Source organism: Eschrichtius robustus, chromosome 7 (genome assembly GCF_028021215.1).
Source record: "Eschrichtius robustus isolate mEscRob2 chromosome 7, mEscRob2.pri, whole genome shotgun sequence".
NCBI classification, from domain to species: Eukaryota; Metazoa; Chordata; class Mammalia; order Artiodactyla; family Eschrichtiidae; genus Eschrichtius; species Eschrichtius robustus.
Genome location: NC_090830.1, coordinates 95,057,640 through 95,071,847, shown reverse-complemented (window position 1 = coordinate 95,071,847; position 14,208 = coordinate 95,057,640). Strand labels below are relative to the sequence as shown.

General features: G+C 34.9%; 1 long non-coding RNA gene and 1 pseudogene across 1 annotated transcript in view; both read left to right on the top strand.

The window, feature by feature from the left end:
• LOC137767708 (uncharacterized) overlaps window positions 1-14,208 on the top strand; it is a 276,506-nt gene that overhangs the window by 234,911 nt on the left and 27,387 nt on the right. The window contains exon 3 of the long non-coding RNA XR_011074558.1: window positions 7,440-7,508. This is a non-coding gene — a long non-coding RNA (uncharacterized lncRNA). The remainder of the gene's footprint in view (window positions 1-7,439; window positions 7,509-14,208) is intronic.
• LOC137767890 (U2 spliceosomal RNA) lies at window positions 11,390-11,513 on the top strand (annotated as a pseudogene).

Sequence of the window (14,208 nt, the reverse complement as noted above, 5' to 3'; positions counted from 1 at the left end):
TTTTATGTGCACCATTATAAGATTCAGCAAATTTATTATAAACTCATATTCCAGAACCATTAACCTTTCAGTTGAATTTTTTTTTTCAATTAACACACTAGGAGGGTCACCAGGTAAAATGCAGGAGAGTCAATTAAATTTGAGTTGAAGATAAACAATACATAAATATTTAATATAAATATGCCCCCAATATTGCATGTAACATACTTACACTTAAAAAAAGAAAGAAAAAACATTGTTTATCTAAAAATTCAACTTTCTTTTGACTTAGAACAAGATAAATTTATTATCTTAAGTTTCTGTAGGTTAGAAGTTCAACATGGGTGAAATTCAAGGTGCCACCAAGGTTATGTTCCTTCCTGGAAACTTTAGGGGAGAACCTGTTTCCTTGCTTTTCCCAGCTTCTAGAAACCATCCACATTTCTTGGTTTGTGACCTCCTTCTTTCTTAAAGCCAGACAATTTATATCTCTTCAACCTTTCTTCTGTAGTCACATCTTCCTCTGACCAGAGCCAGGAAAGATTTCTGCTTTTAAGGACCCATGAGATTAGCTTGGGCCACACAAATAATTCAAGAAAATTTCCTCATCTCTATGTTCTTAACTTGATCACATCTGCAAAGTCCCTTTTGCCATATAAAGTAGTTTGCCATTCAAAGGTTTCAGAATTCAGACTTGGACATCTTTGGCAGGTTATTATTCTGCCTACCACAAGTTTACAAAAGATCTGGGCTAAACCTGAAGCCAGAAACACTTATCTAGATCAGTGTTTTTTCTCTATTATGGCTGCACCACAGAATCAGCTGGATAATACAAACAAGCTCCATCCTAGACCAACTGAATCAGTGTCATAGAAGGGAGGGTCTAGCATCAGCATTTTTAAAGCCTCTCAAATTGACCTTGATGTGCTGTCTGGGACAAAAACCACTGGTGTAGGGCAAGGGTTGGCAGTCTCTGGCCTGCTGACCAAATCTGGTCAGCTTATTGGGTGTATGTGTGCGTGTGTGTGTGTGTTTGTTTTGTTTTGTTTAAATTTTTATTAGGATTTTTTTTTTTTGAGATATAACTCATATACCACAGAATTTACTCAAAGTGTTCAATTTAGTGGGTTTACAATAGTCACAAAATTGTGCAATCATATATACTAATTCCAGCACATTTTTGTTACCCCAAAAAGAAACCCTGAACCAGTTAGCACTCACTGCCCATGGCTCCTTTCCCATCAGCCCTTGACAACCACTAATTTACTTTCTGTCTCTATAGATTTGCCTATTCTGGACATTTCATGTAAATGAGATCACGTAATATGTGACCTTTTGTGTCTGGCTTCTTTCACTTAGTATAATGTTTTCAAGTTTCATCTATTTTGTACCATGAGTCAGTGCTTCATTAATTTTTGTGGCTGAATGAAATTCAAATTTAAGTGGACTTCTTGTATTTTTATTTGCTAAACCTGAAAACCCTACACACTAGTGTAATTCGAGTGAGTGTAAAAATAGACAGGACTGAGTTTTGTTAAACAAATAATTTTCTAAATGCCCCCTCATTTTATCTCTGCATTCTTTTTAACACTCAAGTAAGGCCCATAGATGGGCCCATAGATGACTGTCAAAGACCAGGAGAGCTCTTTATTTTACTCCTTATATTGCTATATCCCAGATTTCAGGTCTGTCCCTGAACATCCGATTCTCTCTTCATTCTTCATTACAGATATAATACTATTTCCTAATCTATAGATTTTGTTCAGATTTTACTAACTGTCACAATAAAGTCATTTAAGGCAAAATGAAATCTTGGGCATGCATTGTACTCAGATGGCATGTCTCTTTATTCTCTTTTAATCTAAGATGCTCAATTATTGTGTTTCAATATATTGATACTTTCAGTCCAAGCCACTTGTTTTGTAGAAGGTAGAGATTTGGCTGTTGCAAATATGAGACAATTTAAACATCAAAAGAAAAAATGATAGTAAAGGATTAAAATTCATAAAATAAAAGAAGAATCCAAGAGTCCACACATTTACAAGGATGATGAATAAATAAGGAGACTGGTTTTGAATTCTAATCCTTCCCAATGAAGAAACTGGTAAAATCTCAAACCATGTGTGGAAAATAATATTTTCTCTGTTCCATCTGATGTGGATATCTCTTCTCTTTTACTTGAATAAGGTTTTCTGATTGCTTTTGTGTTTCACCCTTTTCCTGGCCCACTGCAATCAGCAGTGGAAAGAAGCTTCTTTAAGAAAGGGTCTTAATTATGAATTACAGTCTCTATCTGCTGCTCAAAACTCAGATGTTAAGTACGTATCCTGAACCACTATTTTACTTTCAGGGTCCCAATCTCCCAGTAGCATCTCTGAAATTTCTGTCACAAGTGTATATGTGACAAGGTCCTTGTGCTATGTTGATAAGCTTTCTGCTAACTAGCATCTCTGCTATAGATACCGCTATCTCAGGTTTGCCTGATTTTCTGCTGCATGCTATAAAAATGAGAAAAAAAATTTTAATAATGGGGAATAATGATTTATAGATTGTGTCAAAGGGTGAAGAGCTTCCTCCCTGGGCAGAACATGTATACTATTCTATTTTCTCTATAAGAGGAAAAATATTCCTCTGTATATACTGTTAATCTATTATATAAACACTCTCATGTGAGCTATGTGATTTTTTATTAAGACTAAATGTGGTCTACTGTTAGGGCTCAAAATGAATTGTCAATTGTATTAGGTTCCTATTGATGCTATAAAAAGTTACCACAAATGCAGTGGCTTAAAGCAGGACAAATGTATTGTTTTTTATCATTCTGAAGGTCAGAAGTGTAAAATGAGTATTATGGGGCTAAAATCAACATGCCCGCTTGGCTACTTTCTTTCTGGAGGCTCTAGGGGAGAAACCATTCCTTGCCTTTTCAGCTTCTGGAAGTTGCCCCCATTCCTTGGCTCCTGGCCCTCTTCTAGCAATCATATCACTCCAACCAACCTCTATTTTGTTGTCATATCTTCTCTAACACTTCTGTCACTCTCTTTTCCTTATAAGGACTTTTGTGATTATATATTGGATTATCTCTGGATAATCGAGAATAATCTCCCCAGCACAAGGTCTTTAATCATATCTGCAAAGCCTTTTTTGCCATAACATATTCATTTTAGGGATTAAAACATTTGGGAGCTGTTATTTTTGCCTACTTCATCAATAAAACCCAAATCAAAAGATTTCCTCAAAATAGAGTAAAAGGAAACATAAAAAACATCATTGGAATAGATGCTATGCATGTCACTTTAAGACAAATTCTGCAAAATGATTATTTTTTTGTTTAGTGCTTTCAGTTTAGCAAACACTGAATTTTATGAAGAATAAGAAGAAAGAAGAAGGGGGGGAGGAGGAGGGGAAGGGGAGGAGGGGGAGGGGAGGAGGAGACAACGACAACGAGGAGGAGGAGGAAAAACAAGAAGAACAAAAATGACAACAACAAAAACAAGAAAGTATATGAACTGTAGATAAGCAAACATAAATAAACCTTTTACCTTTACTTTGGAATGATTTTAAAGTTCGCCCATACACAATGTTCTTTCACTTTTAAATTGCACAAGTTCCTATATCAGCATGTCCCTGAAGGATCTGAAATGGATTTACTAGTATTGTAACCTATTTGATCCAATTAAAATATGTCTCTGTCTAAAATTCTGAAATTCAGCTACAGAAATTTCTGACATATCCTCCTTCTGACCTTTAGCAGAATGTTCTATACTCACAACATCATTCTCAGTTGTTAAGAAGCGAGTTCATATATTTCACCACTGGAGAAACTGAAGCACATTTAAGGGGGAAAATAGCTTATTTTGGTTACTTGCAGAGTCAGAAATATACCAGTGTAACATTTTATTGAGTTTATTGAAGTGAATGTTGCCTACAACATGCAGATGGTAGGTTCAAAACATCCTCATCTAAAGTGACAGGAATAAAGTTAAGAAATGCAAAAGTAAACTCTCAAAACACATCACTGTATGGAGGCAGGCAGCCCCATCAGGCATGTTTTCCTGTGCCTCCTGTAAAAGATCAGATGTTCTGGAGTCAAACAGCTATGCATTTTTAGCTTTCTTATATATGAAGTAAATAAATTTGGTATTGTGTTATTTCTCTCTCCCATAACTAAAGTGATTCTTTTCTAAAATAAATAAGGCAGGATGGGAAGGGAGTGCAGAATCTAAGCTGTCACTGACATACTGACCACAAAGCCACCTGCCTCTTTGCTTCCTGTTCACAATGTCCAACATGAAAATATATACTACCTATTGATGTCAGGATATAATTCAGAGTAGTAGATAGACCACTGTAAGAGAGATTGGCTATTTTCTCTTCAGTATTAAGATTAAGAAGCAGTTTTCACTGCCTTGCATGCCGTGGAAGTTTCTGAGTTTTCCAAGTGATTTTTTTTTTTCATTTCAACACTTCTGTGTTTTCCCTTTCTTTCTTGGCTATCTCCCATTCTACACTAAAAAAAATGATGCTTTACTGCTTTCTAATTACTTAATTTACATCTTCTCTCCTGGTAGTCAGATTTTCTAGACACTCCATGATATTTCTCTGCCTAATTTACATGAGATAGGAAACCAGACTGAAATCTGCGTGTTTGCATTTCTTAGTTAATCCTTCTGCTAGTTGATAGCAGTATTAACACCTTAATAATTTACAATTAAATTTACTTACTAAATTTCTTGCTTCAAATAACAATGTCTCTTTTTAATATTTAATTGAATTGAATTTAAAAAATGTTGATTTAAATGCTATCATGCCCAAGACATCATGCTTTTAACCTGAGATGTAACCTTTCGTGCAACTTAATTGAATACTTCCTATCTGCTATGAAATATGAGAGGATGAAGAATATAGAAGAAAAATAAATTAGCCTTTGACTTCAAATATAAATGCAAATTTATAATATATTTACATGAGAAACTTGAAATTCTTTTAACAGTTTTGGACATCCAAAATCTATGGAATTTGGGACATTTCAAGCATTTTTTACTCAGATCTTAAGAAGCAGGGAGGGCCCTGGATGATACCTGGGTTATTTTAATAATTACTAATATTTAGCATTTACTTTGAACTGATTTCTGTACTATCCATATGTTTGACACTAACTCATTTATTTCTGAAATGAGAATTTATATTTTGATTGCTTTTCCTGCCCTTGGTCATCTACTTTCTTCTATGTCCATCCTTCCTCCACGAATAGGAAAGTAATATAGAGAGTATGGTGCTAGTTCCTAATCCCAGTAGTTGCTATGAAAATGAATAATCTTTGATGAAAAGCAAGTTGAATGTGTCACAATCGAGTGTGTGCACCGTCAGATTTTAATGGAAAAAAGGAAAAGGAGTGTAGTTATCAAGGAACGTAATACAAAGACACTTTTCTCTCAAGTTTTCAATTTCACAGCGATATTTGTGAATATACTTATGTTTAGGAATGCTGAAATATTCAGTCATTTCTCTCAATTCTACAGTTCAAATTTACATTTACATCCCACTTGATGGGAAATTTTAAAAAGCAGTCAAATGTATCATGCCTAAAGAAAGCCTATTTCCTTCATTTATAGAAACCTTTTCTCCAACCTAGACAGCTTCTTTTCAAAACCATTTTTGTGTATATGTTTGCATGTGTGTGTGTTTATCTGAATTCAAGTGCAGCATAAGTCTCGCTGCTCAGTTCTGTGCCAAATACAGATGCCAGAATTTCCCCAAACCAATAGTTACTGGGATTTCCCTCTACTGAATCTGTCAAAATAGTATCTCATGAGTTTTCAAATAGTTTGCACCTGTCTTTTGTTAAGTTTTGTTGTATGTTGATTCGAGAAACAAACAAAAATAGCTTAATGAGAAGGAACTGAGAAACCTGTAAAACTGGCCAAGCCAGACAAGGTAGAGAAACATTTTGCAGGAAAAAAAATTACTTAAGAATAATCTATAATTTACATATTTATAGCGCTAGAACTGGAAGAGAGTGTTCAGTAAATTTACCTTGTTATTCAGGGGTGTGTCACTTGGCTCATCAAAATGTACTGAGAAAGAGGTACATCCTGTTCTCCTTCTCTATAACACCTTACCCAAGGAAGTTTGTGATATTTTGGTCTAACCCAAATAATGCTTTAATTATTAAATCTAATGCAGTAAGGGAACAGGGCCGGCCAAGATTTTTGTATATCAAACACTTTGCACACATCTTGACTTCAGTAAGTGCTCAGTGTCTGTATAATATGACAAATAATGAAAGAGGCCAGTGCTGGAGAATTTCAAGGCTACAAATGTAGTCAAAAGAGAGATATTTGAGATATCAAATATGGTTTATAAACTCATTATTAAAATGGCTTTTTAAAAACCACTATATTCTGGCTTATTAAAAGCCAGTATACGCTGGCAACAGTGCTTTACCGACATTATCTCATTAATTCCTCCAAACTACCCCATGAACACATACTTTCATGGATGTTTGAGAGATATGAAAACAGAGTCGTAACACAGTTATGAATTTGTTGCCAACACACATGCTGTAATCACAATGGCATACTGAATCAGGATGGGAACAAAAGCTAAGTGAATAACAAGGTGGACTTAAAATTACAAAAAAACTTGCCATCTCATTATTCAGTTATAGTTTGTGTAGGTAACTGAGAAAATTGCCTGAGGTCTATTGTTAAAATTATGTAGATTTGGCTGAATTTCATTTGGAGTAGACTATAATCCTGGGATAATATATATGAAAATAATAAATAAATATTGAATATAGATTTTTATTTGCATTGGTTGAAATATAAATAAAATTATTTCCATTCAAAAATATTTTCAAGAAATCCAAATATAATAAGAGTAATAATATAGAGCATCATCTTTTAAAATAAGTATCAGAAGACATTTTATCACATAACTTAATATTTTCCTAGGACAATAATAGTTACTCAATAAGTAATTATTACATGACTTAATGACAAGAAGTATTGTATTATATTTTTAGTTTTTTACATGGTTATCATGTTTGAGAGAAATATATCAATCTGTGGTATACTCACAGTCAGTGTAACATAGTGGTTAAGATCACTGGCTCTGTAAGGTTCAGATATGTTCCATATAAAGTTATAACCTAAAACTTCAGGACCCCAGGTTCTATAAAGTGAAGATAATAATAGTATTTATTACATGGCTGGTTTGAGAGAATTATGAGTTTCAACAGGTAAGGTTCTTAGAACAGAATCTGGCATTTAGTAAGTATTGAATAAGTATTAGCTATTATATAACTTGTGCCCCTGTTCAAGTAAAAGTAAGATACACTATGATGGAGTTCTATTCCATCATTCAATGCTAAACAGTAAAGATTTCAAATGGTTGAGGATTGATATATCCACAAAATACTTTCTCAATGAATAAGTGCTGATATCTTTTTTCTTTAGATTTTAAACTAATGAAGATGAAGAAGGATGAGGAGGAGGAAGAAGAGGAACTATTACAGATTGGCCTTAGTAAGTAATTCCAGGAATTCAGAGTATAATCTATATTTTGTGTTCTTTTCTTTCCCCCATTTTATTAATGTGTTTCTTTTAATTCTTTGCTATTTTTTTGCACCAACTTCAAACCCTTTTAGGAATAAGGGAGGTATACTTCAAGTAATTATTTATTAAAATATGCTTGATAAATGATACCAAATATATAGATTATAATATCAATATGCTTATGCTTTTGATATTATATATCAAAATATGCTTAATATATAATATCAACTATTTGAACAAATTTATCAGGCAGATTCGGAATATACCTGCCCTATATTCCCCATAGAGCATCTGAAAGGTTTTTAGCACATATCTTCATCTGATCCATTTAGTTTATGACAGCACTTTTTAACAATTAAAATATGCTCACTGGTTTACCAAAACATCATAGGGAAGCCCTGCTAGTGAGTCAAACCAAATATTTTGTTATAGACATAGCTATATATTGACTATATATATGTTTATGAATGCATATATGTATGTACTTCATAGATCTGTTATAGTATATGTAAGTGACATTTTTAAAACTTTTCAGTTTTCCATGGATTTTAGTTAGTTGACCTCTCTTCCCCTTGGAGATATTCAAGTTAACAATTGTTATTAATTGTTGTAATTGTTCAGTTAATAACTAGTTACAACTCCTTCAGCCATTACATTAGCCATGAAGTACAGATGCAAGTGAACCAGGGGTGGGGAGTGGAAAAAGCAGAAGTCAATACTTTACAAGGAATGTGGGTACCAGTCGTACATGTCCATAAACACCAGAAAGTACCACAGCATCACATTTGCAGTTATGAGTATCCACATTTCCAATGCCTTCTTCCACTTTTATAGTTCTCACTACACTCTATGTGATGCTGTTCTCACTACACTCTATGTGATGCTACTTCAAACATTTCTAACATAGGTCATGCTAAAATTGAAATAAAATCTCAAATCAAGTGGTTATTCAAACTTTTTTTAAATTTTCAGAAATGACAAAGGCCACCGCTCTTGCTTAGACAGACAGTTTTGATTTCACGTTAATCACCTTACAAAACTTCAATTTTGAGAAAATTTCATGTGCTTATGGAATCATTCTATCTGTTGCTCTTTGATTGATAACATCAATATTTATTTTATCCAGTAGTCTGTTAACTTTCCAAGCTATTTTTAGTGTCTACTATTCTAGATTTACTTGCAATCTTCTCAGTAACTGAGCAAAATGTTTCTATCATATCATGTGCAGGTTCAATTATTTTGCCTAAAGTCACTTCTATTCCCTTCTCATTTACTTTTCTCTCCCCACCCCCGCCTTTTTCATATTCCTCTGTACACATTTTTGTTTTTTTGGTAACAATTTTGTATCAAATTCTTTCCCATTTTTGTTTTTTTCCTGTTTTTTAAATTTACTGAGATATAATTGACATAATGTGTAAGTTTAAGATGTCGAGGGTGTTGATTTGATACATTTATATATTGCAATATGATTACCACCATAGCATTAGTTAACACCTGAATCATGTCACATAATTATCATTTCTTTTTTGTGTGAGAACATTTAAGGTCTACTCTATTAGCCACTTTACAATATATAACACAATATTGTTAACTATAATCACTATGTCGTGTTTTAGATTTGGAGACTCTATTCCTCTTCTAACAAAGTAAAAGCTTTGTAGATGCAGAGAGTAAAATGGTGGTTACCAGGGGCTGGGGGGTAGGAGAATTGGGTGATGTTGGTCAAAGGGTAAACATTTTGTGCTTTTTGATTGGATAATTCAATAAATTTGTGTTTAGAGTGATTATTGCTATGTAAGGAGTTATTAATGCCATTGTATTAATTGTTTTCTGGTTCTTTTGTAATCCCATTGCTGTTTTTCCCTCTCTTTATGCCTTTCTTTGTGAACTGATGATTTTTTGTGGGGGTGTGCTCTGATTTCCTTCTCTTTATCTTTTGTGAATCTAATATAGGTTTTTGCTCTGTGGTCACCATGTGAGGCTTACATCTTACAGATTTAAAAAGTCTATTTTATGGTGATAGCAACTTAACTTTGATTAAATACAAAAAAATCTACCCTTTTACTCCTTCCCATTTACTTTTTTAATGTCACAATTTATCTCTTTTTATATTGTACGTTTTTTATACTATATATTATCAAATTAAAGTAGCTATCGTTATTTTTAATGCTGTTTTCCTTTAACCTTTATACTATAGTTCAGTGGTAACTTGCCATCATACTACAGAATGAGTTTTCTGAATTTGACTATACATTTAACTTTCCCAGTGTGTTCTATATTTTTGTATATTTTCACTTAACTAATTAGCTTCTTTTCATTTCACTTGAAGAAATCCTTTCATTATTTTTTATAAGGCAGACCTAGTGGAGACAAACTCCCTCAGCTTTTGTGTTTCAGGGAAAGTGTTTATTTTTCCTTCATACCTGAAGGATAATTTTGCCATGCAGAGTATTCTTGGTTGGCAATTTTTTTCTTTCAGAACTTTGAATATATAATCCCACTCTCTGCTGGCCTGTAAGTGTCTGCTGAGAAACTTGCTGATAGCTTAATGAAGATTCTTTTGTAGGTTACAGTCTTTTTTCTTCTTGCTGCTTTTAGGTTTCTTTGTCTTTGATTTTTGACAATTTCATTATAGTGTGTCTTTCAGAAGATCTTTTTGTAATGAAATAATGGGGTAATTTGTTAGCTTCATGAACTAGAAGTCCAGTCTTCCCCCAAGTTTGGGAAATTCTCAGTCATTATTTCTTTAAATAATCTTTCTGCCTCCTTCTCTCTCTTCTCCTTATGGAACTCCAATGATCCTGATTTGGGCTCTTTCAATAGTATTCCATAGATCATGTAGACTTTCTTTGGTCTTTTTCATTCTTTTTTCTTTGTTTTCCTCTTACTGAGTTATTTCAAAGTTTGTATCCTTTAATTCACTGATTGTTTCTTCTCCTTGGTCTATTCTAATGTTGATGTTCTCTATTGCATTTTTCATTTCATTCACTGAATTTTCAAGTTTAGAATTTCTGTTGTTTTTTTTAAGATTCCTATCTCTTTGTTGAATTTCTCATTTTGTTTGTGTTTTGTTTTCCTGATTTCATTGAATTGTCTTACAGTGTTTTTTCGTAGCTCATAGAGTTTCCTCAAAATAGCTATTTTGAATTCTCTATCAGGTAAACTGCAGGTCTCTGTGTACTTTAGGTTTGGTTACAGGATGATTATTGTGATCTTTTGTTGATACCATGTTTTCTTGATTCCTCACTTTTTTTTTGGAGTTTGCATTGTTGTTTTTGAACTTGAAGTAGCAGTCACCTCTCCAATCTTTATTAGCTGTCTTCACATGAGGGATACTTTTTTTTACTTTTTTTTTATACATCTTTATTGGAGTATAATTGCTTCACAATGCTATGTTAGTTTCTGTTGTACAACAAAGTGAATCAGCCATATGCATACATATATCCCCATATCCCCTCCCTCTTGAGCCTCCCTCCCACCCTGCCTAGCCCACCCCTCTAGGTCATCACAAAGCACTGAGCTGATCTCCCTGTGCTATGCTGCTGCTTCCCACTAGGTATCTATTTTACATTTGGTAGTGTATATTTGTCAATGCTTCTCTCACTTTGCCCCAGCTTCCCCTTCCCACCCCGTGTCCTCAAGTCCATTCTCTACATCTGCGTCTTAATTCCTGCCCTGCCGCTAGGTTCATCAGTCCCTTTTTTTTAGATTCCATATATATGCGTTAGCATATGATATTTGTTTTTCTTTCTGACTTACTTCACTCTGTATGACAGACTCTAGGTCCATCCACCTCACTACAAATAACTCAATTTCGTTCCTTTTTATGGCTGAGTAATATTCCATTGTATATCACTTCTCAGCCTTTTGGCTAAGATCAAGTGTAGTATCTGTTCTTATCAGTGAGGGATAGTTTTCACTGGTCTTGTTGCAATATTCTGAGACTTTCTCCGATCTTGTATGGATATACCTACTCCACACGTCTTGCTCCCTCTTGTGGCAGAATTCTTGTATGTCTTCTCTCAATCTTAAAATGCACCAGGCTGGCAGCTGCTAACCTCTCTTTTGTTTTCCCAAAGGTGGTGGTACCACAGCTCAAGATTGTGGCTTCTCCCTTGCCCACAGACACTGGCCTGTTTTCTGCACATGCTCCCTCTCTAACCAAGCTCACTTTTGCCACCGCCCTCAGGAACATGTACTAGGAGCCAGCTGCAGAGTTGAGGGAGGTGTGAGTTTGGAATTCAGGTCATTGTGGGTATTCAAAGGCCACTCGGGGGATCTTGGAGTGAGATTTTCCCTGCAGCTCATGGGTGGGCTGTCTGCTGGAGTCCAGGATACAGTCAGCTGAAACTGTGTCCCTTTAATGCCCTCAGATATTCCTATCTACCTCTTTCCTTAACTTCCCCTCCACTCCCCAGTCTTGGAGTTCTTGATTAATACTCTGGCTGCTGTGAGTGAGAAATGCGTTTCTATAACAGCTTCTTTCACTGCTTGGGAAGCCAGATGCTCACTCACTGCTCTCCCTTTCCCCTGCAGAAGAGATGGTTTTTTGCTCCAAAGGAGTCCTGAAACTTCTTCTCTGGAAGCCTGGACTTCTACAAAGGCTCTCTTCTCTGTGCGTGTCCACATAAGTCAGTGTTTTTCAGGTGCTCCCATTCCATGGCTGAGCAGGGCTGGAGCCAGTGCTCAGGCCCATGCTGGTTCCACAGCTTGTACTGAATGAAGTCTGTCTTCCTATTACCTGATGCATATGTGGGTGGAACCTCTCTGGGGTCCCTTGGTGTATGTTGCTGGATTCCACAACTCCCACAGAGGCACTTTAGTTCGTGGATGAATGCCAAATTTCAGTGGTGAAGGAGGGTCAAAACCAAGGACATCTTATGCTGCCATGAAGCTGATATCATTCTTTTATATCAAAGCTTTTATTTAAGAAGGAAGAGAAAATGTCCTTTTTGAATAGTTTTGAGTGGGATTCTGAAAATAACTTATCTAAGAAGGCTTTCATTTTTAGAAAGATAACAACAATGGATAGTGGAGAAGATAATGAAGTAGCAGCAACTGTCCCTAGTACCTTAAACACAAACACTATATCAAAGTCAATAGAGAATTAAACTTTTATGCGCATCTGTACATTGTAAAACTTACATATTTTTGCTCTTTTAGATGCTTTAGCTTCTAATTGTCCTTTATTCGGGAAAATTTATTTGACTTTTTTCTTTTGGCTCTGTTGGGTCTTCGTTGCTTCACGCAGGTTTTCTCTAGTTGCCACGAGCGGGGGCTACTCTTTGTTGCGGTGCCTGGGCTTCTCATTGCGGTGGCTTGTCTTGTTGCGGAGCATGGGCTCTAGGTGCGCGGGCTTCAGTAGTTGTGGCACACAGGCTTCAGTAGTTGTGGCTCGCAGGCTCTAGAGCGCAGGCTCAGTAGTTGTGGTGCACAGGCTTAGTTGCTCCACAGCATGTGGGATCTTCACAGACCAGGGCTCAAATTCGTGTCCCCTATGTTGGCAGGCAGACTCTTAACCAATGCGCCACCAGGGAAGTCCCTAACTTATTTTTAAAATAAGTTTATATATTTTATATATACTTCCATTTTCTCATACTATCTTAAAAATGTACTGATGTATGCATATTATCTGTGTATGTGTCCTTTTCACAAATGAACTGAACTTGCCAATGATTTTTATCATCTGCCTATCATGGAGGCAAATATATTTTTAAAAAATTTCAGCTCTTATTATTACCTCCACTCTCCAGTTTCCCAGTGATCTTCCAGCATCTGTCTTAGCTGCCCATCACAAATACCCTTCTTAGAAAATGACAACAACCCCTTGTATAGAATTGATTTTATGCTAAACACTATTCTAAGTGCCTGAGTATCATATGAAATTGATGTCGTTATTGCCCCCATTTTACAGATGGCACAATGAAACAAAGAGAAATTCAATAACTCACCCACAGTCATACAACTTATGGTGGCAGAACCAATATCCAAATCAAGGCAGCCTGTCTCCAGAGCCCATTTTTTTTAACTTCTATAAACCCCTGAAACTCGACCATTCATGTCAGTTATTAACCCAGCAGTTATCAGTATAGTTCATAACATTTATTTCCATTAAAATTGTATTTCTTTCCAAACCACAGTCTATTCTCTCTGAAAAGTTTTCTTCAGTTAGATAAATGCATGGAGTACAAACTTTAATATTATGAGTTTGTTTCTGAAATATATTTTTCTGATATTAATGTCTTCTTTCCTTGCAAATGAAAAATTTATCACATTATAAATTACCTGAAAATTTCTTTAAAGAGATACCATTCTTAGATGCAACTCATATAATGCAAATACATCATATTTAGTACTTTGTGTGGTTGTAGCTTTCTTGATATTTGTCTTTGTGATTAAGTAGATAATCAAAAAGCTTTTTCTAAAAAAAGTACTAAAAATCTTATAATGTTCCTGACAAGAAAATGATTAAGAAATTAAGATCACAGAGAAACATGGCACATGAATTTAATCCATATTAATGTTATATATTAGCTTTGAATTTTTTTCCTGATGCAAAGTCTAAGATATTTAGAATATTTTTCTTTCTGTGAAGTCTCAACAATATTTCCCTTTAAAAGAATCCCTTAGGAAGTCATTTCTTGTATAGTTTGTGCCTTAGGACACAGCA